The 25943-nt window shown below is 37.9% G+C and overlaps 1 long non-coding RNA gene across 1 annotated transcript in view; it reads left to right on the top strand.

The window, feature by feature from the left end:
* The first annotated feature begins 22086 nt into the window (after window positions 1–22086).
* LOC309792871 overlaps window positions 22087–25943 on the top strand; it is a 98660-nt gene continuing 94803 nt past the window's right edge. Inside the window, exons 1-2 of the long non-coding RNA XR_014291821.1 lie at window positions 22087–22143; window positions 22831–22887. This is a non-coding gene — a long non-coding RNA (uncharacterized lncRNA). The remainder of the gene's footprint in view (window positions 22144–22830; window positions 22888–25943) is intronic.

A 25943-nucleotide genomic window follows, 5' to 3' on the forward strand; every position in this document is an offset into this window, starting at 1 on the left:
ATTGAGATGATCATATGGTTTTTATCCTTCAGTTTGTTAATATGGTGTATCACATTGATTGATTTCTGTATATTGAAGAATCCTTGCATCCCTGGGATAAATCCCACTTGATCATGGTGTCTCATTCTTTTAATGTGTTGTTGGATTCTGTTTGCTAGTATTTTGTCGAGGATGTTTCTGTCTATATTAATCAGTGATATTGGTCTGTAATTTTCTTTTTTTATAGTATCTTTGTCTGGTTTTGGTATTAGGGTGATGGTGGCCTCATAGAATGAGTTTGGGAGTCTTCCTTCCTCTGCAAGTTTCTAGAATAGTATGAGAAGGATGGGTGTTAGCTCTTCTCTAAATGTTTGACAGAATTCACCTGTGAAGCCATCTAGTCCTGGACTTTTGTTTGTTGGAAGATTTTTAATCACATTTTCAATTTCATTGCTTGTAATTGGCCTATTCAGATTTTCTGTTTCTTCCTGGTTCAGTCTTGGAAGCTTATACCTTTCTAAGAATGTGTCCCTTTCTCCCAGGTGGTCCATTTTATTGGCATAGACTTGCTTGTAGTAATCGCTTAGGATGCTTTGTATTTCTGCAGTGTCTGTTGTAACTTCTCCTTTTTCATTTCTAATTGTATTGATATGAGTTCTCTCCCTCTTTTTGTTGATGAGTCTGGCTAAAGGTTTATCAATTTTGTTTATCTTCCCAAAGAACCAGCTTTTAGTTTTATTGATCTTTGTAATTGTTTTCTTTGTTTCTATTTCATTTATTTCTGCTCTGATCTTTATGATTTCTTTCCTTCTATTAACTTTGGGTTTTGTTTGTTCTTCTTTCTCTAGCTCCTTTAGGTGTAAGTTTAGATTGTTTATTTGAGATTTTTCTTTTTTCTTGATGTAGGCTTGTATATGTATAAACTTCCTTCTTAGAACTGCTTTTGCTACATCCCACAGGTTTTGGATCCTCGTGTTTTTGTTGTAATTTGTCTCTAGGTATTTTTCGATTTCCTCTTTGATTTCTTCAGTGATCTCTTGGTTATTTATTAACGTATTGTTCTGCCTCCATGTGTTTGTGTTTTTTATGTTCTTTTTCCCTGTAATTCACTTCTAATCTCATATCGTTGTGGTCAGAAAAGACGCTTGATATGATTTCAATTTTCTCAAATTTACCAAGGCTTGATTTGTCACCTAAAATGTGATCAATCCTGGAGAATGTTCCATGTGCACTTGAGAAGAAAGTGTCATCTGTTGTTTTTGAATGGAATATCCTATAAATATCAATTAAATCTATCTGGTCTATTGTGTCATGTAAAGCTTGTGTTTCCTTATTAATTTTCTGTCTGGATGATCTGTCCATTGGTGTAAGTGAGGTATTAAAGTCCCCCACTATTACTGTTTTACTGTCGATTTCCTCTTTTATAGCTGTTTTCATTTGCCTTATGTATTAAGGTGCTCCTGTGTTGGGTGCGTATATATTTATAATTGTTATATCTTCTTCTCAGATTGATCCCTTGATCATTATGTAGTGTTCTTCCTTGTCTCTTGTAACATTCTTTATTTTAAAATCTATTTTATCTGATAAGAGTATTGCTACTCCAGCTTTCTTTTGATTTCCATTTGCATGGAATACCTTTTTCCATCCCCTCACTTTCAGTCTGTATGTGTCCCTAGGTCTGAAGTGTGTCTCTTGTAGACAGCATATATATGGGTCTTGTTATTGTACCCATTCAGTGAGCCTGTGTCTTTTGGTTGGAGCATTTAATGCATTCATGTCTAAGGTAATTATCGATATGTATGTTCCTATTACATTTTTCTTAATTGTTATGGGTTTGTTTTTGTAGGTCCTTTTCTTCTCTTGTGTTTCCCACTTAGAGAAGTTCCTTTAGCATTTGTTGTAGAGCTGGTTTGGTGGTGCTGAATTCTCTTAGCTCTTGCCTGTCTGTAAAGCTTTTGATTTCTGCATCGAATCTGAATGAGATCCTTGCTGGGTAGAGTAATCTTGGTTGTAGGTTCTTCCCTTTCATCACTTTAAATATATCATGCCACTCCCTTCTGCCTTGTAGAGTTTCTGTTGAGAAATCAGCTGTTAACCTTATGGGAGTTCCCTTGTATGTTATTTGTCATTTTTCCCTTGCGGCTTTCAATAATTTTCCTTTGTCTTTAATTTTTGCCAGTTTGATTACTATGTATCTCGGCATGTTACTCCTTGGGTTTATCCTGTATGGGACTCTCTGCCCTTCCTGGACTTGGGTGTCTATTTCCTTTCCCATGTTAGGGAAGTTTTCGACTATAATCTCTTCAAATATTTTCTCTGGTCCTCTCTCTCTCTCTTCTCCTTCTGGGACCCCTGTAATGTGAATGTTGTTGTGTTTAGTGCTGTCCCAGAGGTCTCTTAGGCTGTCTTCATTTCTTTTCATTCTATATCCTTTATTCTGTTCCACAGCAGTGAATTCCACCATTCTGTCTTCCAGGTCACTTATCCATTCTTCTGCCTCAGTTATTCTGCTATTGATTCCTTCTAGTGTATTTTCATTTCAGTTATTGTATTGTTCATCTCTGTTTGTTTGTTCTTTAATTCTTCTTGGTCTTTGTTACACAGTTCTTACATCTTCTTGATCTTTGCCTCCATTATTTTTCCATGGTCCTGGATCATCTTCACTATCATTATTCAGAATTTTTTTTCTGGAAGGTTGCCTATCTCCACTTCATTTAGTTGTTTTTCTGGGCTTTTATCTTGTTCCTTCATCTAGGACAAAGTCCTCTGCCTTTTCATTTTGTCTATCTTTCTGTGAATGTGGTTTTCCTTCCACAAGCTGCAGAATTGTAGTTCTTGCTTCTGCTGTCTGCCCTCTGGTGGATGAGGCTATCTAAGAGGCTTGTGCAAGCTTCCTGATTGGAGGGACTGGTGGTGGGTAGAGCTGAGTGTTGCTCTGGTGGTCAGAGCTCAGTAAAACTTTAATCCACTTGTCTGCTCATGGGTGGGCTGTGTTTCCTCCCTGTTGGTTGTTTGGCCTGAGGTGACCCAGCACTGGAGCCTACCCGGCTCTTTGTTGGGGCTAATGGTGGACTCTGGGAGGGCTCACGCCAAGGAGTAATTCCCAGAACTTCTGTTGCCAGTGTCCTTGTCCCCATGGTGAGCCACAGCCACCCCCCACCTCTACAAGAGACCCTCCAACACTAGCAGGTAGGTCTGTTCAGTCTCCCCTGGGGTCACTGCTCCTTCCCCTGGGTCCCAATGCACACATTACTTTGTGTGTGCCCTCCAAGAGTGGAGTCTCTGTTTCCCCCAGTCCTGTCGAAGTCCTGCAATCAAATCCCGCTAGCTTTCAAAGTCTGATTCTCTAGGATTTCCTCCTCCCGTTGCTGGACCCCCAGGTTGGGAAGCCTGACTTGGGGTTCAGAACCTTCACTCCAGTGGGTGGACTTCTGTGGTATAAGTGTTCTCCAGTTTGTGAGTCACCCACCCAGCAGTTATGGGATTTGATTTTATTGTGACTGCGCCCCTCCTACTATCTCATTGCAGCTTCTCCTTTGTCTTTGGATGTGGGGTATCTTTTTTGGTGAGTTCCAGTGTCTTCCAGTAGATGACTGTTCAGCAGTTAGTTGTGATTCCAGTGCTCTCGCAAGAGGGAGTGAGCACATGTCCTTCTACTCCGCCATCTTGAAACTAACCTCCATTTTAAATGCAAGGAAACTGGCGCACAAAAATGATTAGATGATCTGCTCAAGGTTACACAGTAAGGGTTTTAGCTGAGAATTTTACCTAATAATTCTGATTTCAGACACTGACTTAAGAATGATTCAATTTTGCAAATTAAGTAACTAAAAAAATATCATAGGTCTTGATGAGTTAAGTAAGAAAAAAGTTCATTGGGATTTCAGAGGAGGAAGCAATCACTTTAAGTTAGAGAAGAGAACCAGGGACAGAAAATCTCCATATGATAGCACTTATAAAACAACTTAACAGAATATCTCAGATTCATTGAATCATTGACGTCAGATACTGGAAATTGTTATAACATCAAGCATGTCATATTGTTATATTATGCACTATATAGACTAAGCTTCCTGTGTAGTGTCAGCTCTAAACAAATATTTGTTAATGAATGTATCTGTCTCTCCATTTGTCTCTTCTTGGTATTTCTTCTTAGTCCTTGGCACTAACTTTGCACATGGTAGGTGTTTAATAATCTTTTGAAATCAATTCAATCGAAACAAACTGAACAACAGTTTCTTTTCCTTGAGAACATACTGCTTGGGCACTAAGGTGAGAGCAATCCATTGAATAGAAACTGAGTTTCTAGGGACACTCATGGGAATGCAACCAAGGGCTTAAAGTTTTTAATTGCCATGAACAATCGAAAACGTGGATAATTGTGTTCTGTGTTTGTTGACTTTGTGGCTGTCAACATTATATTTTGGAACAAACACACAGTGCTATCCTAGTTACCTATTAGTAATAGGAGCTCAAATTCAAAATAACATGTGCTTTTTTTTTTATTGTTCCTGGCAATTAAAAATTTCAAGCTCTTAAGCATCAGGATTACATGATAGACTTATACAAAACTTATTTTGATGTTAGTTTTGGGCTTCAGAACTTTCTCCAGAGAAAAATACTGTGATTACCCTATGAAAGTCTCAGCATCTATTTCTGAACGTCAGGATCCCTTCTCACAACATGGTTTATTTCAATATTGGTAAAAATTTTCAATTTAGTATTTTTCAGAACTCTGGAGGTTAAAACAGTCTACATCCCTCAAAATGTCTCCTTATTTTAGAGAAGATAATTGGGCTTTAACCTTTATTTAAAATTTTCATTGCTAAAATTTGAACTACTCATCCCAATGATATTAGCCAACATTTATTTGCAGGTGCTGTTTTAATCCTTTCAACAACCTTATGATGCAGATATCAACACTATTACTACCATTATTCCCATATTATAGGTAAGGAAATTGAGAAACAGAGAAGTTATCTAATGTGTCCAAGTTTATACAACCAGTAATTGGTGAGCCTGCAGATAAAGCCAGCTAGTTTAGCTCCAGAGGTACCACACTTAATGTCTATGTGCAGCCCAGCATCAACTGTTGGAATATGATTGTGCCCTCCCTTATCCATTTTTTGCGTTCTGCAGTTTCAGTTACCTGCTATCAACTTTGGTCTGAAAATATTACATGGAAAATTCCAGAAATAAACAATTTATAAGTTTTAGATTGCACGCCATTCTGACTACTGTAATGAAAGCTTGCACCATCTGGCTCCTTCCTGCTCATATCATGAACCATCCCTCTGTCCAGCATATCCCACAGGTTAGTCATTTAGCAGCCATCTTAGTTATCAGATCATCTTTTGTGGTACCACAGTGCTTTTGATCAAGTCACCCTTATTTTACTTGATAATGGCACCAAAGACCCAGAGTAGTGATGTGGGCAATTCGGATATGCCAAAGAGAAACCACAAAGTGCTTTTTTTTTAACCAAAAATGTGAAAGTTCTCAACCTAATAAGGAAAGAAAAAAACATTGTATGCTGAAGGTGCTAAGCTGTATGGTAAGAACAAATCTTTAGTCCATGAAATTGTGAAGAAGAAAAAAGAAATTCATGCTAATCTTGCTGTCATACCTCAAACTGCAAAAGTTAAAGCCACAGTGTGATGAGTGCTTAGTTAAAATGGAAAAGGCATTGCATTTGTGCAATAAGATATTTGAAAGAGAGACCCCACTCATATAACTTTTATTACAGTGTATTGTTATCATTGTTCTATTTTGTTATTGATTTTGTTGTTAATTTCTTATATCATAAGTACGTATGTACAGGAAAAAACATAATTTATATAGGATTCAGTACTATCTGTGGTGTCAGGAGGCATCCCCTGCGGGTCTTAGAATATATCCCCATAGATAAGAGGGGCACTACTTTAACGTGTACCAGAGGCCAATTGGTACCTGCACCTTTGGTATTTTAAAAGATGAGATGAAAGTAGCTGTGGAAAGCCTCTTTTAGAAATGCCACCTGCCACTTTACTCAAGTATCTAGAAAAACATTGTCATCTATTTTATGGAGATGCTAAATCTGTCTGAGCAGTTGCTGTCTTCAATTCCAAGCAAGCCTCCGAAGATGACTTTGAGTTGGAGAGTCGGATCCCAAATGAAAAGGGGATATTGCAGCCTGTGCTGAGTGAGCAGGGCAAACACTGGGCTATATAAACTTAAGAGCTGAGATCATAATGTCTGCCTTTGTTGTGGGTTCTTCAGACCTACCTTGCTTAAAAATTCATGGAAAATCCTAAACTGAAGGAATAGCAATGGATGTGCCTAAGAAGAGTCATTTTTATCTCCCCCTTCTAATTGCTCTTTCAAACCTATCATCCTAAATATTAAGACCTTCTGTACTTCACTTTTATTTGTTTATTTATGTATGTATTCATTTCTTGCTGCCTCTATTCCTAAAAATCTTCTTAGTGGTGTTCTCTTTCAGAGAGCTCAAGGGATCTTCTTTCTCTCCTTCGATGGATATTTTTAGAGACTAGTCAAAAAATCGTTTAGTACCATCACTGAGGACAAGCTGTGCATTCTCATCAATATTCCGAGAAACATTAGGGTTGGTATGGGAAATTCCAGTGTGCAAGCCATAGCAATTAATTTTAAATATTTCTGTTAAAAAAAAACCATGAAGGAAGCTTTTTGAAAGGTAGCTAAAGAATAGCAAAGAAAGTTTTTTCCAGAATATTTATCTCAAACAGACATCCTCAGGAGGATGCAGTAGGAAGGAAAAAATCAGAACCAGCAACTAGAAATACAAAACTTTGTAGCAGTAAAGAAAACCTCAAGACACAGTTCATCATATCAACTGAAGCAGGAACTTTGACACAATCACTACCTGGGCTGCAAATTTCACTTTTCTCCATCTTCATGGTAGATCAGATTGATAATAAAGTCAAAAGCAGTCTTCTCTGTAATTAAAAGTGATTTCAGTGTATCAAATTTAACCTAATGCTATTACTCTGGTCAAGAAATATCTAGCTATTTGGGAGGAATATGAAGGAGTACATAAAATATTGTGGGTTGGTGTTTGCCTGCCTACATAATCAGGATCTAGTACTTTAAGTTTCTTATTCAAATCACTAGAGATGTGTTAATATAGTGTGATAAAGGCTGAAGTAAATGCAATCTAAATCCACACATATCAGCATCTACCTTGGCCAGAAACACATCCAGGGCTTTTCTGGATTTGGCCAGCCATGGAAAGCAATGAAATGCTGCTATAATTTTCAAAGGCAGGTGAGTTTCCTTTCTTCTTAAAAGATGAAACATCTTAGAAAATGGAATTGAAGAAAGTTTTTTACTTTAAAGTACATTTATCCAAGAGTCTGTAAGGTATATAAAGGATATGATAAAATTATTAAGATTTTGCCTGCGTGAAGATCAGCAAGTTCTTCAGATTTGTGGTTACCAAGGGAGAGGAGAGGTGGGGGAAGGATGGAGTAGGAGTTTGGAGTTAGAAGATGCAAACTATTATACATAGGATGGATAATCAACAAGGTCCTACTGTATAGGACAGGGAACTATATTCAATACCCTGTGATAAACCATAATGGAAAAGAATATTTTTTAAAGTATATCTATATCTATATATCTATATCTATATATATATATATATATAACTTTACTGTACAGCAGAAATTAACACAACACTGTAAATCAACTATACTTCAATAAAAAATAAAATAAAAGATAAAAACAAAGAATAGCAAGTCCCTCAATTTTTATACATCATACTTCTGAGTATGGTGTTTCTTACTGCAAAACAACTTTCATCAGTATTGTCTGGATCATGAGGTCCTGAAAGTAGTTTATAGACCAAGGTGATAGCAGTTAAGGTGTTGAGAAATGATGAATTTTGAATATATTTTAAAGGCAGAGCCACAGGAGTTCCAAACAGAGCAGATATGAGATATAAAGATAAGAAAGAATTCAAGGGCAACTACAAGATTTTTGTCCTAAGGACCTGGAATTATGGAGTTGACATCAACTGAGGTAGGAAAAACCAGAAATGGGACAGGTTTGGATGGGAAGAGCAGGGCTTCAGTTTATAATATGTTGACTTTGAAATACTTATTAGACTTTGAAGTGAAGATGCAGTGGGGGCAGCTGAATATACAAGTCTGGAATTTGAAAGGTCTAGGCATGGAGATAAAAGTATGAAAATTGGGGCTTCCCTGGTGGCGCAGTGGTTGTGAGTCCACCTGCCGATGCAGGGGACATGGGTTCGTGCCCTTAATTTCACCATTGAGAATGATGTTTGCTATGGTGCTATGAAATTGAAATTTCCTTAATTTCTCTTTCTGATCTTTCGTTGTTAGTGTATAGGAATGCAAGAGATTTCTGTGCATTAACTTTGTATCCTGCAACTTTACCAGATTCACTCATTAGCTCTAGTAGTTTTCTGGTGGCATCTTTAGGATTCTCTATGTATAGTATCATGTCATCTGCAAACAGTGACAGTTTTACTTCTTCTTTTCCAATTTGGATTCCTTTTATTTCTTTTTCTTCTCTGATTGCCATGGCTAGGACTTCCAAAACTGTGTTGAATAATAGTGGCAAGAGTGGACATCCTTGTCTTTTTCCTGATCTTAGAGGAAATGCTTTCAGTTTTTCACCATTGAGAATGATGAAACTGTTTTTTAACATCAAAATTTTCTGTAAAATACAGAATGAAGGAAAGAGCAGTGAAAAATGAATTCAGTATATACTACTAATGCAGAATATAAACATTCTGGGAGGCTCCTGCTTCCAAAACAAACTAGATTCATTCACGTTAAAAAGCTAGTCAAGTAGGCAACACTCACCTTAATACCCTGCTTTAATTATTCAGGAAGCTTTGCTGGTTGTTATGGTCTGCTGAGGCAAATTGTCCCACAAGTTTTATGTTAAAAGATGTCAGACCAGTCCTTCCTGGCTTGACATTTAAATTTTCTTTTGCCCTTGCAATCTATCTTGATTCAATTTTGCAATTCTCAGCAAAAGCTAATGTAGCTGCCAGAATTTTTCACAAATTATCATCATGGGGTCTTTTTCCAGACTTGGTCTTCCATTCTGTGTTGAAAAGCATAAATCTATCTCTGCTCTTTTGATGGTTGTGCATTGTATGTACATTTTTAAGGATGTTGATCTAAATCCTGCATCCTTAAAAAGGGTCATGGAAGTAGACTTTTTGATATGTACAGGTAAGACTGTGGGTGGCAGGGGTTATTGCATTTGAGAGAATAGAGAAGGAGGTAATAGTCCTATTTCCCCTTCATTCTCTGGGGAAATTGGGTAGTGGATATGGTGTTTTGTTCTACTATTCCTCTAGGTATGATAGGAAGAGTCAGCTTTATGGGTAGATGAGAAGGCAGAGAGCTCTACGCCAGTAATTTAAGGGCCCTGCAAAGTTTTTGTCACGTTGCCTGAGTGCTACTTTTGGAGGTCTAATAACTTTGGATTCGGATTTTATTATTCTTCAAGAGCTTGCAATTCAAATGTTGGTAATGCTAGAAATCTATATCATATGATTTTGGAGTGCTGAGTACTGCATTTAGCTGAGCACAGAGAGGTGCAAAAAGAAGATATAGCATCTTTCTGGTAGGAAGTCAGAATGGGTGGGTGAAGTGGGTGGAGAAAATGGGAGAAAAACAAGTAGGAGCACAGAAGAGGAGTTATGTGAGCTCTACATTAGTGTTTTGCCTTTTGCCAGACTTGCCCATAGGCCCAGAGGGAGCATACTGAGAGAGGATGGCCAGGGAGACTATCTTTAGTTATTAATTTTTTGCATGTATTTGGGTGTGTATGGTTATATGGGGCCATGTGTTCAAATAATAAACAGATCCTTACAAAGGAATGTTTGATCTGAGGAACTCAGTGAATCATCAAGAAACGGAATGATTTCTTTTTAATAAAATGTCAAATGCACATGAAATTACCAAAGATGGAAAGTTATAAGAATATGAAACCTTTTTCAAAATCAATCTTTAAAATAGAATCTAGATAATGAATAAGGATTTCATGTTACAAGCTATTTAACAAAAGGGCATCAAGAAAGGTTGATAATAAAACTTTCCTGGCAGTCATCTTCTTGGAATTCTACTTTATATAATTAAACTATAGTGAGGAAAAAGAGAGAAAAATAAAGAAATATAATACAGTATCTTTTGATCTCAGTTCTAACTTAATTGATTCACACTGGCAGAAATGCATCCTAGTGTCTACATTATTGTAATGGAACCACCACCTATTATTTTTATGCTTATTCAAGATTCTGGTATATGCTTATTCATTTCTTCAAAGGAAACATTTTATTATAAAAATATGAATATGATATTTCAAAATAAAAATAAGGGGCTGGGGCTTCCCTGGTGGTGCAGTGGTTGAGAGTCCGCCTGCCGATATGATATGTGAAATGAGATATGTGAGATTTTAATAACTTATAGTGAAGTGCATCCTAAGAGAGATAACGTGTACTCATATACTATGGTTGCTGTGACAACTTAATACAACTTTGTGGCTTAAAACAGCAAAATCGTATTCTCTTATAGTTCCAGAAGCCAGAAGTCTGAAACCAGTTTCACTGGCCTAAAGTCAAGGTGTAGGCAAGACTGATTCCTTCTGGCGGTTCTAGGGGAAAATCTGTTTCCTTGCATATTTTAGGTTCTGGAGGCCGCCTGCATTTCTTAGTTCCTGACCCTTTCTTGCATCACTCCAACTCTGGCATCTACCATAACATCTCCTACTTCTGAAGTCAAATCTCCCTCTGCCTCCCTGTTATAAAGACATTTGTGATTATGTTTAGGGCTTACTCAGATAATGCAGGATAATTTTTCCAGTCAAGATCCTCAATTTTTAAAAATTTTTTATTATTAGTTTCTGCTTTATAACAAAGTGAATCAGTCATATATATACATCCGTTCCCACATCCCTTCCCTCTTGTGTCTCCCTCCCTCCCACCCTCCCTATCCCACCCCTCCAGGCGGTCACAAAGCACCGAGCTGATCTCCCTGTGCTATGCGGCTGCTTCCCACTATCTAAGATCCTCAATTTAATCACACCTGCAAAGTTCTCTTTGCCTTTTAAGGCAACATATTCACAGGTTCTAGGGTTAGGATTTGGATACCTTTGGGAGCCATTATTCAGCCTACTACACAATGCTTTTGACTTTAAGACAGAATGACAGATTCTGCAGCAGCGATATAGGTGACACAGGATGTTAACTAGGGTTTTTTCCTGGTGTCTTAGAATTTCAACTGAGGACATAAACCTGAGAAAGGTAAGTATATTCACAGGTTAAAGAGAGATGCTTTACAACATCCGTAACTAAATTACTGAAAGATAGCAGAACCTCTCTAGGGACTATTAATACAACTATTAATTTCTATCTTGCATAAAAGAATAGGAACTTTGAAGAGTGATTGGAGAGAAAGTAGCAAAAATAGGTGTGTCACGGAGTTAAGAGTACTATGGCATTTCCTCTCCCCTCCCAAGGAAGTGGGGAATGGGACTCTGGCACTTATCTCAAGCCAATTGAATAAGTCTTAGAGACTGGAGATGCCAGGAAGTAGAAGAGACTAGAATCTTACTTCCTGGCTGAATGCTTATGTAGCTGTAGAAAATTTTAAGCTTTCCTAATGTTCCCACCAGACTGGAATCTGGCAGGAAAATTCTTTAGAGACCTTGACAGGTTCCCTAGAGCAGAGACATACATAAACTAAGAAAATGGTGTTTGCTTTCTGCCTGCTTCCAGCCTGGAGAATTTTTAAGCCATGAAGCTGGCTGGAACAACTTGCAATAATAGAACAAACAGAGAAAAGAAAAGAAAAAAAAAAAAGAGAGAAAGGCCTACCAAATGGTATCTTACGATTAGATGGGTTAAAAATGCACTAATCTCCCGTGGTCCGTGTGCCTGCCATGGAAGGATTCCTGCTGTCTTACTGAGCCCTCATCCAAGAAAGAAGTGTTCTGGGGAGACGGAATCCCAGGGAGAGACGCCAAGAGGTACAGCAAAGAGGGCAAGAACTGAGGGCAGTTACAACAAGTCAGCTGGACATGTGTCACTCATATGGTGAAAATTTACATGCTGGAGGTCCTTTAGAGGGGTCCCCAAAGAAAGCACAAATGTGCCCCATGAGGGCATTACTATGGCTAATTATATTACACCTGTTATATAAGACATTCTTATTTTCGTAATCTTCTCTATCTACTACCTTCACCCAGGGAGAACCTGCAGTGGAAGATAGTGCAGATGCAGGAAGGAAGGAGGAAACAGAGAAGATCACTTTGTGATTACAGTTACCTCATCCAATGATCAAGTCTGAACCGTGGGAAGGGGTGAAGCTTTGGCATGAAAGTCAGATTGACGTCCTAATTTAGACTGGATGGGATTTTTTTATCCTCTTAAAGTGAATCACAATTACTTAAGTGAAATTGTTTTTGAGGCTGAAAGAGATTGGAAAGGTATGGGATATGCTTGGGATTATTATCTTGGAGCAGTGAAGGGAGCTTGCAGCAGAGAGAACTGATTAGCAATGGCTGGAGAAAGAAGTAAAGAAGTTTTACTCCCTTTGATAATCTGCTCTGCAGGTAAGAAGGTGGCAAGAACAGAGAAGAAAAGAAGTGTGGCTATGGCAGGGATATGGATTAGATCCACTAAGTATACTCGGAAGTTAAGAGAATGATCAATATTAGAATAAATCTCTAGGTCTCCTAAAAAAGCAAAGTGAAACAATAAACCAAATCAAATTACAACCAATGTAACCAAATGCTATTTTTCATTGAAAATTTGAATAACATGGTTAGTTATTTACTGACAAATTTACACCTACAAGCTTTACCAAAATTGTGTTAGCAATTAAAAAAATTTTTTTGGTTCTTTTGCAATTAGTCATTAAGTGTAGGATGGCATTTCTGATTTAGTTGAAAAAATCATATTCCACACTTTTTTTCTTACCCCAATACATGACTCAAGTGGAGAGGCAGCATTCGTAGAAAGAAGAGCAAAAATATGGAAAGAATACTGTGCGTGGTATTTTTCTGTTCATCTTATCTAATAGAAATGTTAAAATAAGTCTTTCATGTGACAGATTAGGTAACAGCAAGCTAGAAGACCTTTTTTCACAGCTTGCTTTTACCATGCCATTTCCTTTCGTTTCCTATAAATGTTTGGCCCACAGACCTCCCATTAGTTTAAAAGGGGTTCAGTGTCTAAATATACACTAGAACATGAAAATGTGTCCTAGTAAGTAAGGAAAAACCTCTGTTGCCTCATGCAGTAATGCCTCAGGGGAATCCTGAAAGATTAGCCATTAATTCCACTTCCTGTCCCTGTCAATAATTAGACAAGGAAATATATGGCTTTAAAATGAATCAACTACACAGAGGACATTTATTAAACCGCCAACTCTAGAAAATAATCAAAGAGTTTTTCCTTCCTAAATCTAAGTGTAAAGAATCAAAATGCAGGAGGAGGCTGTATTGAAGTGCCAAAGTAAAGCAGGGTCAGTCTTTTTAAAAAAATTTTTTATTGGAGTATAGTTGATTTACAATGTTGTGTTAGTTTCAGGTATACAGCAAAGTGAATCAGTTATACATATACATCCACTCTTCTTTTTTTTTTTTTTTTTAGATTCTTTTCCCATACAGGCCATTACAGAGTACTGAGTAGAGTTCCCTGTGCTTTACAGCAGGTTCTCATTAGCTATCTATTTTATATACAGTAGTGTGTATATGTCAATCCCAATCTCCCAGTGTATCCCTCTCCCCTCTTCCCCTGGTAACCATAAGTTTGTTTTCTACATCTGTGACAGAGGCAGTCTTTTAAACGATGAAGGATATGTGTCTGTTAAAAATATGAATGTGTACATTATATCATTCAACTAATGGTTTTGGGGACTCAGCTACTGCTAGGCACTGTTGTAGATTATGGGAATATGAACAAGATGTACAAACTAGTCACATAGTTTGCATTCCAGAGTGCAGAGATAGATAATATATATAATAAATTTTATGTATATGTATTGTATATTTACAAGCACACACACACGTACATATAGTGTTACATTCTATGGAGTACATATAACGAAGGAAGTGAAAGGAAGGAAAAAAGAGCTATTTTGAAAGGGTAGCTCTGAAATTCCTTATCAGTTAGGTAACTGAGTAAATAGCTGAAGGAAGTGCAACATGGCAATAACTAGTGGAAGAGGTTTCTAGGCGGAGGGAGAAGCAAGTGCATGTTCTGTTTGGTAGATATTAAAGAGCCAGTATGGCTGGAGGAGAGAAAGAAGGAGAGTGGTTATAGATGAGGACGGAGAGGTTGCAGAGTGTAGATTACACAGGCCCTCATAGGACATTGTAAGGAATGAGGCTTTTACTCTGAGTGGAATGAAAGGCATTGGAAGGTTTTCAGTAGCTGCATGAACTTGTCTACAATTCTGAAAGGATCACTCTGGTTTCTGGGTTGAGAATAGACTGTCTGTGGGGTGAAAGAAGACCAGTTAAGATGTGATGGCAATTATCCAGATAAAAGACAATGATGGCTCAGAGCAGGGTGGTTGCAGTTGAGGTAGGGAGAAGTGGTTATATATATATCCCATTGCGGAGCACAAGCTCCAGACGCGCAGGCCCAGCGGCCATGGCTCACGGGCCTATGCGCTCCGCGGCATGTGTGATCTTCCCAGACCGGGGCACGAACCCGTATCCCCTGCATCAGCAGGCAGACTCTCAACCATTGCGCCACCAGGGAAGCCCGAGAAGTGGTTATATTTTGAAGATAGATCCAGTAAGACTTGCTCATGCATTGGCTGAGAAATCAGAAACAAGGGAGGACTTAAGACTCCAAGGCTTTTGGTCTGAGGAACTGGAAGCATGAAGCACTCTTTACTGAAGTGGGGCAAGCAGTGGGAAGGGTAGCTTAAAAGGAAGTTCTGCTTTGGACATGTATTATACATTAGACATTCACATGGATCTGTCTAGTAGGCAGTTGATATATGAATATGGAGTTCGGGAGAGAGATCTTGGTTATTTATATAAATTTGGGAAGTAGAACTCTCTATATACATATATGTATGTATATGTATATATATAAACAATATGTGTGTATATATATACAATATGTATATGTATATATACACACACACACATATACATATATACAAAAATCTAGGAAGTGAACATGGTTAAAGATTGAGACTTAAGGGACTCCAAAGTTTAGATATGGGGAGTGTGCATGAAACAGAAAAGATAAATGGTCAGTGAAGCTGGAGGAAAATCATAAGAGTATGTTATTCCAGAAACCAAAGGGTAGAGGTTTTCCAAGGGAGCATGGCTGACTGGTCCAGGTGTTGGCCAGTGACTTGGTCAAAGAGGAGTCCATTGGTGTCTTTGATGGGAGGTGTTTTGAGAGGAGTGGTGATAGAGGGTTAAAGTCTTATTATATTATAGTGGGTTCAAGACAAAATGGGAATAAATTGGAGATGGCACGTAGAGGAAAATTTTAAAGAAGCTTTGTAATAATATAGGAGCAGCTACATGAGGGATAACTGGAAGGGGATGTGAGGTCAAGGAGAGATATTTTTCCATGGTTTTTAGATGGTAGAAATTATAGCAGTTTTTGTTTGTACACTGGTGGGCGTGTCACAGTGGAAAGCAGAAAACTGATGATGGAAGAGAGACGGAGGAATTGCTGAACATATGAGATTGTGTAGGCGAGAGGCAATAGAATTTAGAGCACAAGAGGGATTGCCTTTAGACAGAAACGGGCAATCTATCTGAAGTAATGGGTGGGAAGGCAGACTATGTGGGTGCAGATGTTGGTAGTAGAATAATTGTGGTGTGGGCACCTCTGGAGATTCCTTTCTGATTAATTTTCTCAGTGAAATAGGAAGCACATTATTCAGCTGAGAGTGAGGATGGAGGAGGAAGGCATGGAGGTTTAAGAGAGAAAAGAAAGTGGGATGTAGTTTTCTAGGAGGCTGGAAGCGTGAATGGACTGGAGAAATACAGGAGGATAATTGGTCCGCACCAAGGGCTGACAGCTTGCTAGCTGTTGCCAACCTGTCATACGGAAGACCTGTTTCCTATTAGATAATTTCTATTAGATAATTTAAAATGAGGCATATCAGCCTTTTTAAAATATATTTCCTCAGTTTCCATTATGTACATGGGGAAAGGCACAGTATGGGTGGAGATATGGCTGTTCTCAGATTTAGGGTTTTGCCAGATGAGTATGATTCAGTGAGAAAGGAATGAGAGAGAAGTATATGTAAGCAAGGGAGGACTCTGATGATGGGTTATGGAATTTAACAAGGGCAAGTAGGGAAGTGAGACAGGAAGGAAGGGGGCAAGTATGAAATGTGTTTGATTCATGACTTTTAGATCTTGGTGAAGCCGGGAAGTGTTGGAGGTAGGTGTGATGGTCTGAGAGTGTGGTGCTTAGTACTGGCTAAGACAAGGTCTGGACTCTAAGGCATGACAGTGGGAAAGAATGGCCAGGCTAGGAAGATGTGGTCTTTGGAGGAGAGAAGGGTGGAGGAAGCAAGAGGCAAGGCAGGGTGTTGGTAGGTTCATATACACTGATACTGGAATCTCCAAAAATTATGACCAAGTTGTGCTGGAGAGAGAAACGGTGAGTGAAAAGCTAAAAACCTCAAGGACTCAGTGAGAGTAATAGAGTGATTCATTAAAATAAAAAGTAGTATGAATATATATCCAAGAACGTTCAATGAAGTAGCACCTGGAAAAGCAAACATCAGAACCAATTTAAATATCCTTCAATAAGTAAAAGATTAAAAAAATTATGGCATATCCATACAATGGAAGGCGGTGCAGGCTTTAAAAATAAGGTTAATAAACATATACTCACCAGGGAATATATTTACAATATATTAAGTGAAGAGATAATATTCACATATTAATATGAATAGTAAATGTGTGATGATGCATAATCTAGAAAACTATTGAATCACTATGTAATACACCTGAAACTAGTATCATATTGTAAGTTATGCTTCAGTTAAAAAAATAAATTTTTCTTGTAAAATGTAACACAGATAAATAAAAGTGAACAAACCTTGAAGTAGAGGTGGATTTAGTCTCAAACCAACATTAAGTACCACCGCTTAGATCAAGAAATACAAAATTGCCAAACTCTGTAATCTCCCGTTGTGCTCCCTCTTCCTTACTACTCCTCTCTGTTCCAAAGTTAAAAACTATCGTGACTTTTATTGTCACTACATCCATGCTTTTCTTTAGAGTTTGCCACGCACACGTGCATTTTCACACATTGTAGTATTGTCCTGCCTGTTTGTGAACTTCATATAAATAGCATAATCCAATATGAATTCTGTTGTGCTGACTTCTTTTGTTCAATGTAAAATTCATCCGTATTGCAGGATGTGGAAATTTTTTTAACTTGTCTTTTTTTTTTGGTGAGAACATTTAAGTTCTACTCTCTTAACAAATTTCAATTATATAATACAGTGTTATCAACTATAGTCACTATGTTATACATTAGATTCTCAGACTGTTACCAAACTGAACTTGGGTCCACTCACCTGATGAGGAGAAAAGCCAATCTACAGCACCAGATTGTGGTGAAGGAAAGTACAGTGTTTATTGCAGGGCCAAGCAAGGAGCGTGGGAAGCTCATGTTCTAAAGACCTGAACTCCCTGATGGCTTTCAGGGAAGGGTTTTTAAAGGCGAGGTGAGGGAGAGGGTCACAGGGTGCCTGATCAGCTCGTGGACATTCTTCTGATTGGTTGGTGGTGAGGTAACTGGATGGTATTTTGGGAGTCAGCATCATTAACCTTCTGGTTCCAACTGGTCTGGGGTCCCTGTGCTTGTGGTCAGCATGCAGTTAACTCCTACAACATGGTGAGGGTTTTAGTATCTGCAGAGCGGCTCAAGGATAGAGCTCTGGATATGATCTGTAGCCCTTGAGGAGGAACTAAAGATCCTTGACTTTGTCTTATGACTAAACTATTTTTTTTTTCTTGCTTGACTACTTTCCTTTATTTTTGTATTTTTTCACTTCTCTGATTTAATTTGCTCTTTGGAACTTGGGGAAGGCCTAGGAAGTTAAAGTTTTTCTACAAACAAGAGGCAGGGGACACAAGGGGCAGGGGTTCTGTCCCTGGGAAGGCTTGCAGGGCCCTGCTTTGAGTCAAGATCTTATTCATTTTATAGCCTAAAGGAGGCTGTTTATTTTTATATAGTATTCTGTATATAAATATACCAAACTTCATTTGTCCTTTTACTATTAATGGACATTTGGTTTATATCTAATTGTGGATTGTCATGAATAACACTGCTATGAATATTCCCATGCATAGTTCTTGGTGGCCATGTGCATGTATTTCTGTTGAGTACATTTCTAGCAGTTGAATTGCTGAGTAATAGGGTTTGTGTAGTTTCAAGTCAAGATGATGACAAACTGTTTTACTCCTACCAAGAGTAGTGTCCGTTTAGCTTCATAGCCTTTCCAACACTTGGTATTGTCATTAAATTTTTTTCCCAGTGTCTAATAATGGGAGTATAGGGATATTACTTTGTGGTTTTAATTTGTATTTACATCATTATGAATGAGGTTGTTTACTGGCTATTTGAATAACCTCTGACGAATTGCTTGTTCAATCTCAAGAGCATTTTTCCTACTGAATAGTTTGAGCTTCTCTTTTGATTTTCAGAAATGTTTAAAAAGATATAAATTCAAGATATAAGCCCTCTTTTGGCTCTATGTATTTCAAATACTTTTTCACTGTCTGTGGTTTGCCTTTCTGCTCTGTTAGTGGTGACATTTGAAAAAGAACTTGGATATAGTCAGATTTATCAATATTTTCTGTGGTTCAAGATTTTTGTGTCCTGTTTGAGAAGTCTTATCCTAAGTTAAGGTTGTAAAGATATTCTCTCTTATTAATTTTTAGAAATTTTACTGTTTTTTGTCTTTCACACTTAGCTACATAATCTACTTGCAATTGACTTTTGTGTTTGGCATGAGGTAAGGTTCTAGTAACATTTTTATTCCTATAGCTGTCCATATGGCTATCTGTTTCAGAACCATTTTTGGAAAGACATGTTCTTTCTCCACTGTTATGAAGTGCTATGTTTGCAGAAATCACATGCCCATTTGTGATAAATTCTAAGATTTCTATTATATTCTTTTGAGCTTTTGTTTTTATTCTTATGCCAATACCTTACTGCTTTAATTACTGTAGCTAATATTCAATGGAGCAAATTCTCCCATCCATTTCCTCTTTAAGAATGTCTTGGCTAAGTTTAGCCCTTCACCTTTTTACATTTCTGTATATGTTTTACTACTGGTTTGTCATGTTCCACATATAGAGCATTGGAATTTTTATGGGATTGTATTAAATCTTTAGATCAAATTGGGGAGATTTAACATCTATATGACATTGAGCCTTTAATTCATATCCATGGCATATTTTCCCACTGACTGGGGTCTTCTTTGATTTCTTTTAATAACATTTTATAATTTTCTGAGTTGAGAGCTTCTACATGTTTTGTTAGATTTATGATGTTAATACACATCTCATCAGCAGCGGGTGCCATGGTGCACCACCCAGCTCCTCCCTCTGGGACTGGAGCACTTGTTTCTTAGCTGCTGGGGGTGTTAGAGGTTGATGGCACTCAGCTGAGTCTCCCTGGAACTTCCCCTCAGCTGAAGAGAGCTGCCTGGCCTAAGGTCATGCTCCCTTCTAGGGCCAACCTACATTCCATGATTGTTTGATATGAGATTAAAAGCCTGGTAGGCCTCCAAGTAAAACTGCAGATGTTTCCCTCTGTAATAGTCATCTGTTGCTGTGTAACAAATAAGTCCGAAAGATAGTGAGTTAAAACAACGTGTATTATCTCATAGTTTCTGTGGACCAAGAAAGGCTTAGGTGAGTCTTCTGATTCTCAGACTCTCATAAGTCTATAAACATCTCAAGCCTTGACTGGGAAAGGTCCACTTCAGGCTCACTCACACGGCTGTTGGCAAGATTCAGTTCCTTGCTGGTTGTTGGATTAAGGTCTCAGTTTCTCATAAGCTGTTGGCCCACTCTCAGTTCCTCTTATGTGAACCTCTCCATAGAGCAGCTCACGAAAGAACAGCTGCTTCATTGAATTGAGTAAGGAGAGAGAGAGAGAATGCCAGCGAGAGAAACTAGGATGATGGAAGTCACAATCTTGGTAACCTAATCTCAGAAATGATATCCCATCATTTTACTATATTTTGCTCATTAGAAGCAAGTCACTTGGTCCAGTCCACACTCAAGGGGATAGGATTACTCAAGGTGACAATACCAGGAGGCAGGGATTCTTGAGAGTCATTTCAGAAGCCTCCTAACACACCATTGTTTTCTAATCTCTGGAAATTTTTGTGTAAAATTTGTGTATTTCTTCCTATGTATTTCCAGTTATCTGGTACAGATGAATTTAATTTTAATGTTCTTAAATTGTGGGAAGATTTGTATTAAATTTCTTTAATGGGTAAAGGAATAATACATTTATTTTTTGCCCAGTTTTGGTAAGTTCTATTTTTCAAGAAACTTGATCTTTCTATCTACATGTTTAAATTTATTAGCTTAAACCTGTTTACAGTATCCTATTTTGGTATTGCAGGGTCTGTAGTCATGTCTACTCTTTCATTTCTGACACTGGTTATTTGTGCCTTCTTTCATTTTTCCTTGATTAGTCTCATTTGATATTTATGAGTTTTACATTTTTTTCCAAGAATCAGTTATTGGTTATGCTGACCTTTATTTTCTCTTTTTATTTTATTTTTAAATTTATGCTCTTTCCAGTGTTTGAAATATATATATATACACACACGTATATATATATACACACACACATATATATGTATTTTTTTCCCTTTTACTTTTCAAGTTTCTATAAGATTATGTTTTAGATTTGTCTTTCATAAACATCACATAACTGAGATTTTAATCAAAATTTGGGTTTAAATCTACAACTTACTAATTTCTTTCTAGCTCTCATATTTCTTTTACTTGTCTTCTTTTGGTATGAGATCTTTTGAAAAAGTCAGGTTTATAGGGCTGTAAGTTATATATGGCAAAACTGTACAATTTAAAATATGAGTTTGGTGCATTGTGACAAATGAATATTAGTTATACCACCATATAACTGTGGTATATTAATCTTAGTACAACTGTGATATAGAACATTTCCATCATACCTAGAAGATGCCTTGTGCCCCACTGCAGTCAATCCCTTCTCCAGTCCTCCAGACTGTGGTAACTATAACCTGATTTCTGTCTCTAAGACTTTGCATTTTTTTGAATGTCATATACATGGAATCATATAGCATGTAACTTTTGTCTGTGGCTTCCTTTGTTTACTGTGCTTTCAAGATTCATCGATGTTGTTGCGTGTATCACTAGTTCTTTTTTCTTGAGGAATAGTATTGTACCATATGGATACACCACAATATTTTTATCCTTTCTCCAATTGATGGGCATTTGAGTACTTTTCAGTTCTGGGCTGTTATGAAGAAAGCTGCTATGATCATTAGCAAGCAGGTCATTCGTTGACCTGTAGTTTAACTAATCTTAGGTAAATATCCATAAACAGAACTTGTGTACCATACAGTAAGGGTAAGTTTAGTTTTATAAGAAAATTCCAAACTGTTTGCCAAAACCATACCATTTTACTCTACCACCAGTGTACAAGAATTCTGGTTTCTTTGCATTCTTGGTATCTCTTGGTATTGTCAGTTTTTGAAAAAATTTTTACCCATCATGTAGGTATGAAGTGGTATCTCATTGTGGTTTTAATTTCCACTTTCCTAGTGACTAAGAGCCCTTTCCAGCTAACTCCCTTTTCCTTGGAAAAGGGAACAGCACCCGGCCAGTGCCGCCATTCTTTATTGCTTCACTGCCCAGCTGTCCCATGAGGCTAACTGGCATATAGCAGCCCAGGACGATCAAAAAGAACCTCATATGTCTAGCAGGTGCTGAGAGGAGCTCCCCAAGCTGGGATAATAGGGGCAGCGCCAACATTGTTACACTGAAATTATTATATTTAATCTTCCAATGACATAGGTATTTCTATTTTACAGATGAGGAAGTTAAGGATCATCAACTTTATGCAATATGCCCAAACCCATAAAGCTGGTAAGCAGAAGTGTCAGAATTTAAGTTTGGGTTTTTGTGGTTCCAAAGCTAATGGTTGAAATTACTCTGAAATTTATAGCGGATAAACATCCCCTCGGGGTCCTTTTCTCTAGACTGAATAACATCTCTTTTAAATTCTTATTTTCCAAACATTTCATCAAATTCAAGGTTTTGTTGGATCATTTTTTCTCCCCAAACTCCCTATGTCACTCCTTGTTTCCACACTACAGTGTTGAATAAATAAATCCAAATTTGCTCCCTGGTGACAATTACTGTCACAATTATGTCCAGCTATTCTAATTGAGCCTACTAGAATGGAACCTGGGACTGATGGCAGGGGTTGGCATAGGCTGTTATGATGTAGCTTAATGCACCCTGAGGGTTCATGGATGGATAAGCTGCACCTAAGTAGGCCAGCTTCTCTTCATAGCCTGTCTTTTCCAAAAGAGATCCTGAACGTACTGTAATATGATGATGCACCTCCTATAATAATTTAACATTTAGCCCTCACAAATTGCTGTTCAGCCTTCAGTGTGCTAGACAAACATTGTTCAATTTATTTATTTATTGAATTTTTCTTTCTTTTTTATTGACGTATAGTTGATTTATAATGTGATGTTAGTTTCAGGTGTACAGCTAATCAGCAAAGTGATTCACTTATACATATATATGTGTTTTCTTTTTCAGATGCTTTTCCATCATAAGTTATTACAAGATATTGAATATAGTTCCCTGTGCTATACGGTAGGTCCTGTTGTTTACCTGTTTTATATATAATAGTGTGTATCTGTTAATCCCAAACTCCTAATTTATCCCTCTCCCTTTGGTAACCATAAGTTTGTTTTCTATGTCTGTGAGTCTAGAAATGTTTTGTAAGTAAATTCATTTGTATTATGTTTTTAGATTCCACATACAAGCAATATCGTATGATATTTGTCTTTCTCTGTCTGACTTCACTTAGTATGATAATCTCTAGGTCCATCTATATTGCTGCAAATGGCATTATTTCATTCCTTTTTATGGCTGAGTAATATTACACTGTGTATATAAACCACATCTTCTTTATCCATTCCTCTGTCGATGGACATTTAGGTTGCTTGGCTATTGTAAATGGTGCTGCTATGAACATTGGGATGCATGTGACAGAAGGTATTTTAAGTGGTACACACTCTCAAGGGAGCACTTCCTTTCAGAAATTCTACACTCCATGCCATAATCCTGTTGGAAGAGCAGTGATTCAGTATAACTCAGCCTGCACAAGACTTGGTTTATCAGAATTGAGCCTACATTACCAATATTCTGTTGACCTCTACGGCAAGAGCTTTCCACTTGCATATTAAAACGTTATTCAATTTAGAGGGCTACTGTTATATATGGTCAATCCTTACCACTATAAATTAATAGTGGTGGTTGGTATGTGGTTATGTTCACTGCCCATTACAACTTACTCCTGAGTTTTGAGTTACATTAAGGATTTGCGGATTTTTTTGCTGTTTCCTTTCTATTTAATATGACAATTAGCCTTACTGCTTTCAGCAAGAGTTAAATAGTCACATTATATGGTATCTGTTGAGCTCTTTTGTTATTCTTTGATAATTTGTCCAGAATAAATCAGTTTTAATGAAACATCTAATCATACAGAGAATATCTTGGGGGAAAAAAGTAAGAGATAGTTTGTAATATATGCATATTTTGGCACATATTATTGACAACAGATGAGATTGCATTTACTGAATTTTAAACTGAAGAGTGTGCTGTACCAATGTTAAACTTGGTAGGTTGGAGAAATTTGAAAATAATTCTGATTATTTGGTCAGCTTTTAAGGTATAGAGGGAGAGGCTGGGAATATAAATGAAAAGAACTAGCATTTAAAATGTCAGATGTGCTGTTCTCTTTTGCCTTCCAGAGACCTCTGACCTAAATTGCCTGGGCATCTAATTACCTGGAGGATGGGTATGGGTAGGTAGGTGGGCAGAGATTATATGGGGCTGGCCAAAAAGTTCGTTCGGGTTTTTTCTGTAACATGTTATGGAGAACCCAAATGAACTTTTTGGCCATCCCAATAATTTGTTAGGGAAGGAACTCCAAGGAGAGACCAAGAGACTGTTCAGTCTCCATTATGCCATCATACGATCATGGAGCAGGATCATAGTTCTAGACTTTTACCTTGAGAGAGACCTTTCCAGGTTCCCCTATCTCCTCCAGCATCCCCACAACCAAGTGTGGAGGATTCAATCTGTCGGTCGAGCTCTCCGGTGGCGTAGAGGAGATGTAACAGCTGCCATTAGGATTGGCTGGAGTCCGGAAGAGGCTATCAGTCAAGAAGGAAATAAAACCCTTCTTCTTCTTTTAATCACAAAAATTCGTGAGAAGGAAAAAAAAAAGTTAACTTATTAAATAGCATCTATGCATTTGGTTCTGTTCTAAGTACTTCTATGTATATAAATATGTATCAGTTAATTCAGTCCTCACAATGACACTGTGAGGTAAATTACTATTTAATTCCCATTTTACTGTTGAGGAAACTGGGACACAGAGCCGGTACATAACTCACCCAAGATCACGCCTCTAATGAGTGGCAGAGTGGCACTGGGCTGTCTACCCCACTAACTCCTAAGGAGATGGGTTATTGAGGGTAATGCCAAAGGCAAAGAAGGCAGGCAGCTTTTCTCTCTGCTACCTATTCAGGACTAGGAAATCACCTCTGAGCTTCGTCTTGCAATAACCTTGGGCCTGGCTGAAGCACTTTAGCTACACGGTGTGGTTGTCAGAAGAGGGAGACCTTACAGTATGACCTTCCTGAGCTGCCTTCAGGGGCCTGCAGTGAGAAACTAACCCGAGAGCCAGGCAGGGGCCCACCAGGAGATTCTGCAGGCAGAGCGGGGCTGGGACCACCTGGCCCATGGACTGGAAGGAGGCTGTAGGTCTCATGCAGAAAACTGTGGCCAGTGGGAGCAGGGGTGAGACAGGGTGAACCAGGATATAGTACTAGGGGTTGTCAAAGCTAGGGGAGACTGAAACCAGAGTCCCACTGACACAGAGTGAAGCTATGCAGCTTAGCAGCAGGGCAAACAGCACCCAGGAGCCAGGGGTGTTGCCATGGAGACCTGGGAAAGCAGAGAACATTGCACTGATGACTCTGACTCCTTATTTTTCCAGGAGGACTCAAAATCTTTATTCCTCATACCTACCATGTTCCACATGTCATCACAGGGGGAAGTGCAGGGAGCTGGGCTAGCTCAGGGACTAAATGATTTTTTTTTCAAACACTGAATATTTTATAGGGACAGTCAACACTACTGGAAGAGATTAAGTTTTAACTGAATTTAATTAATTTGTTGTCTAGCTACCCAGTGGGGAGGGGGCTAAAACAGAGAACCAGATTAAGTAGAGAACCCTTAAAGAACTTTCATTTTCTCTTCACATCTGAGTTATACAGGGAGTTAAATTTTATAAACCTGCTACAAAATTTGGCTAATCAACAACAAAAAAGAAAAGAAACAGAAAACTATATGTTGTCAGCTGTATAGGCAATGGAAACAGCACACATAAAGTAATCAGAAAAGTTAAAGAGAGAAGTTGGACTTACAGAAAGAGGACAACAGGATAATAATAACCTTCTTGATGGTAGCCAGTTAGTCTGACAAAGAAGAATTTGCAAGGTATTTAATTTCAATGCTACCTTGCTGTGACAGAAATGTACATGGTTGCAAAAAATAAAAAACAAAAACAAAAACAAATACCTAAATACTGGGAGTAGGATGGAAAAAAATGTAAATTATAGGGAGAGAACCACAAT

The sequence above is a fragment of the Mesoplodon mirus genome (assembly GCF_964341445.2).
Source record: "Mesoplodon mirus genome assembly, chromosome: 2".
Taxonomy (NCBI): Eukaryota; Metazoa; Chordata; class Mammalia; order Artiodactyla; family Ziphiidae; genus Mesoplodon; species Mesoplodon mirus.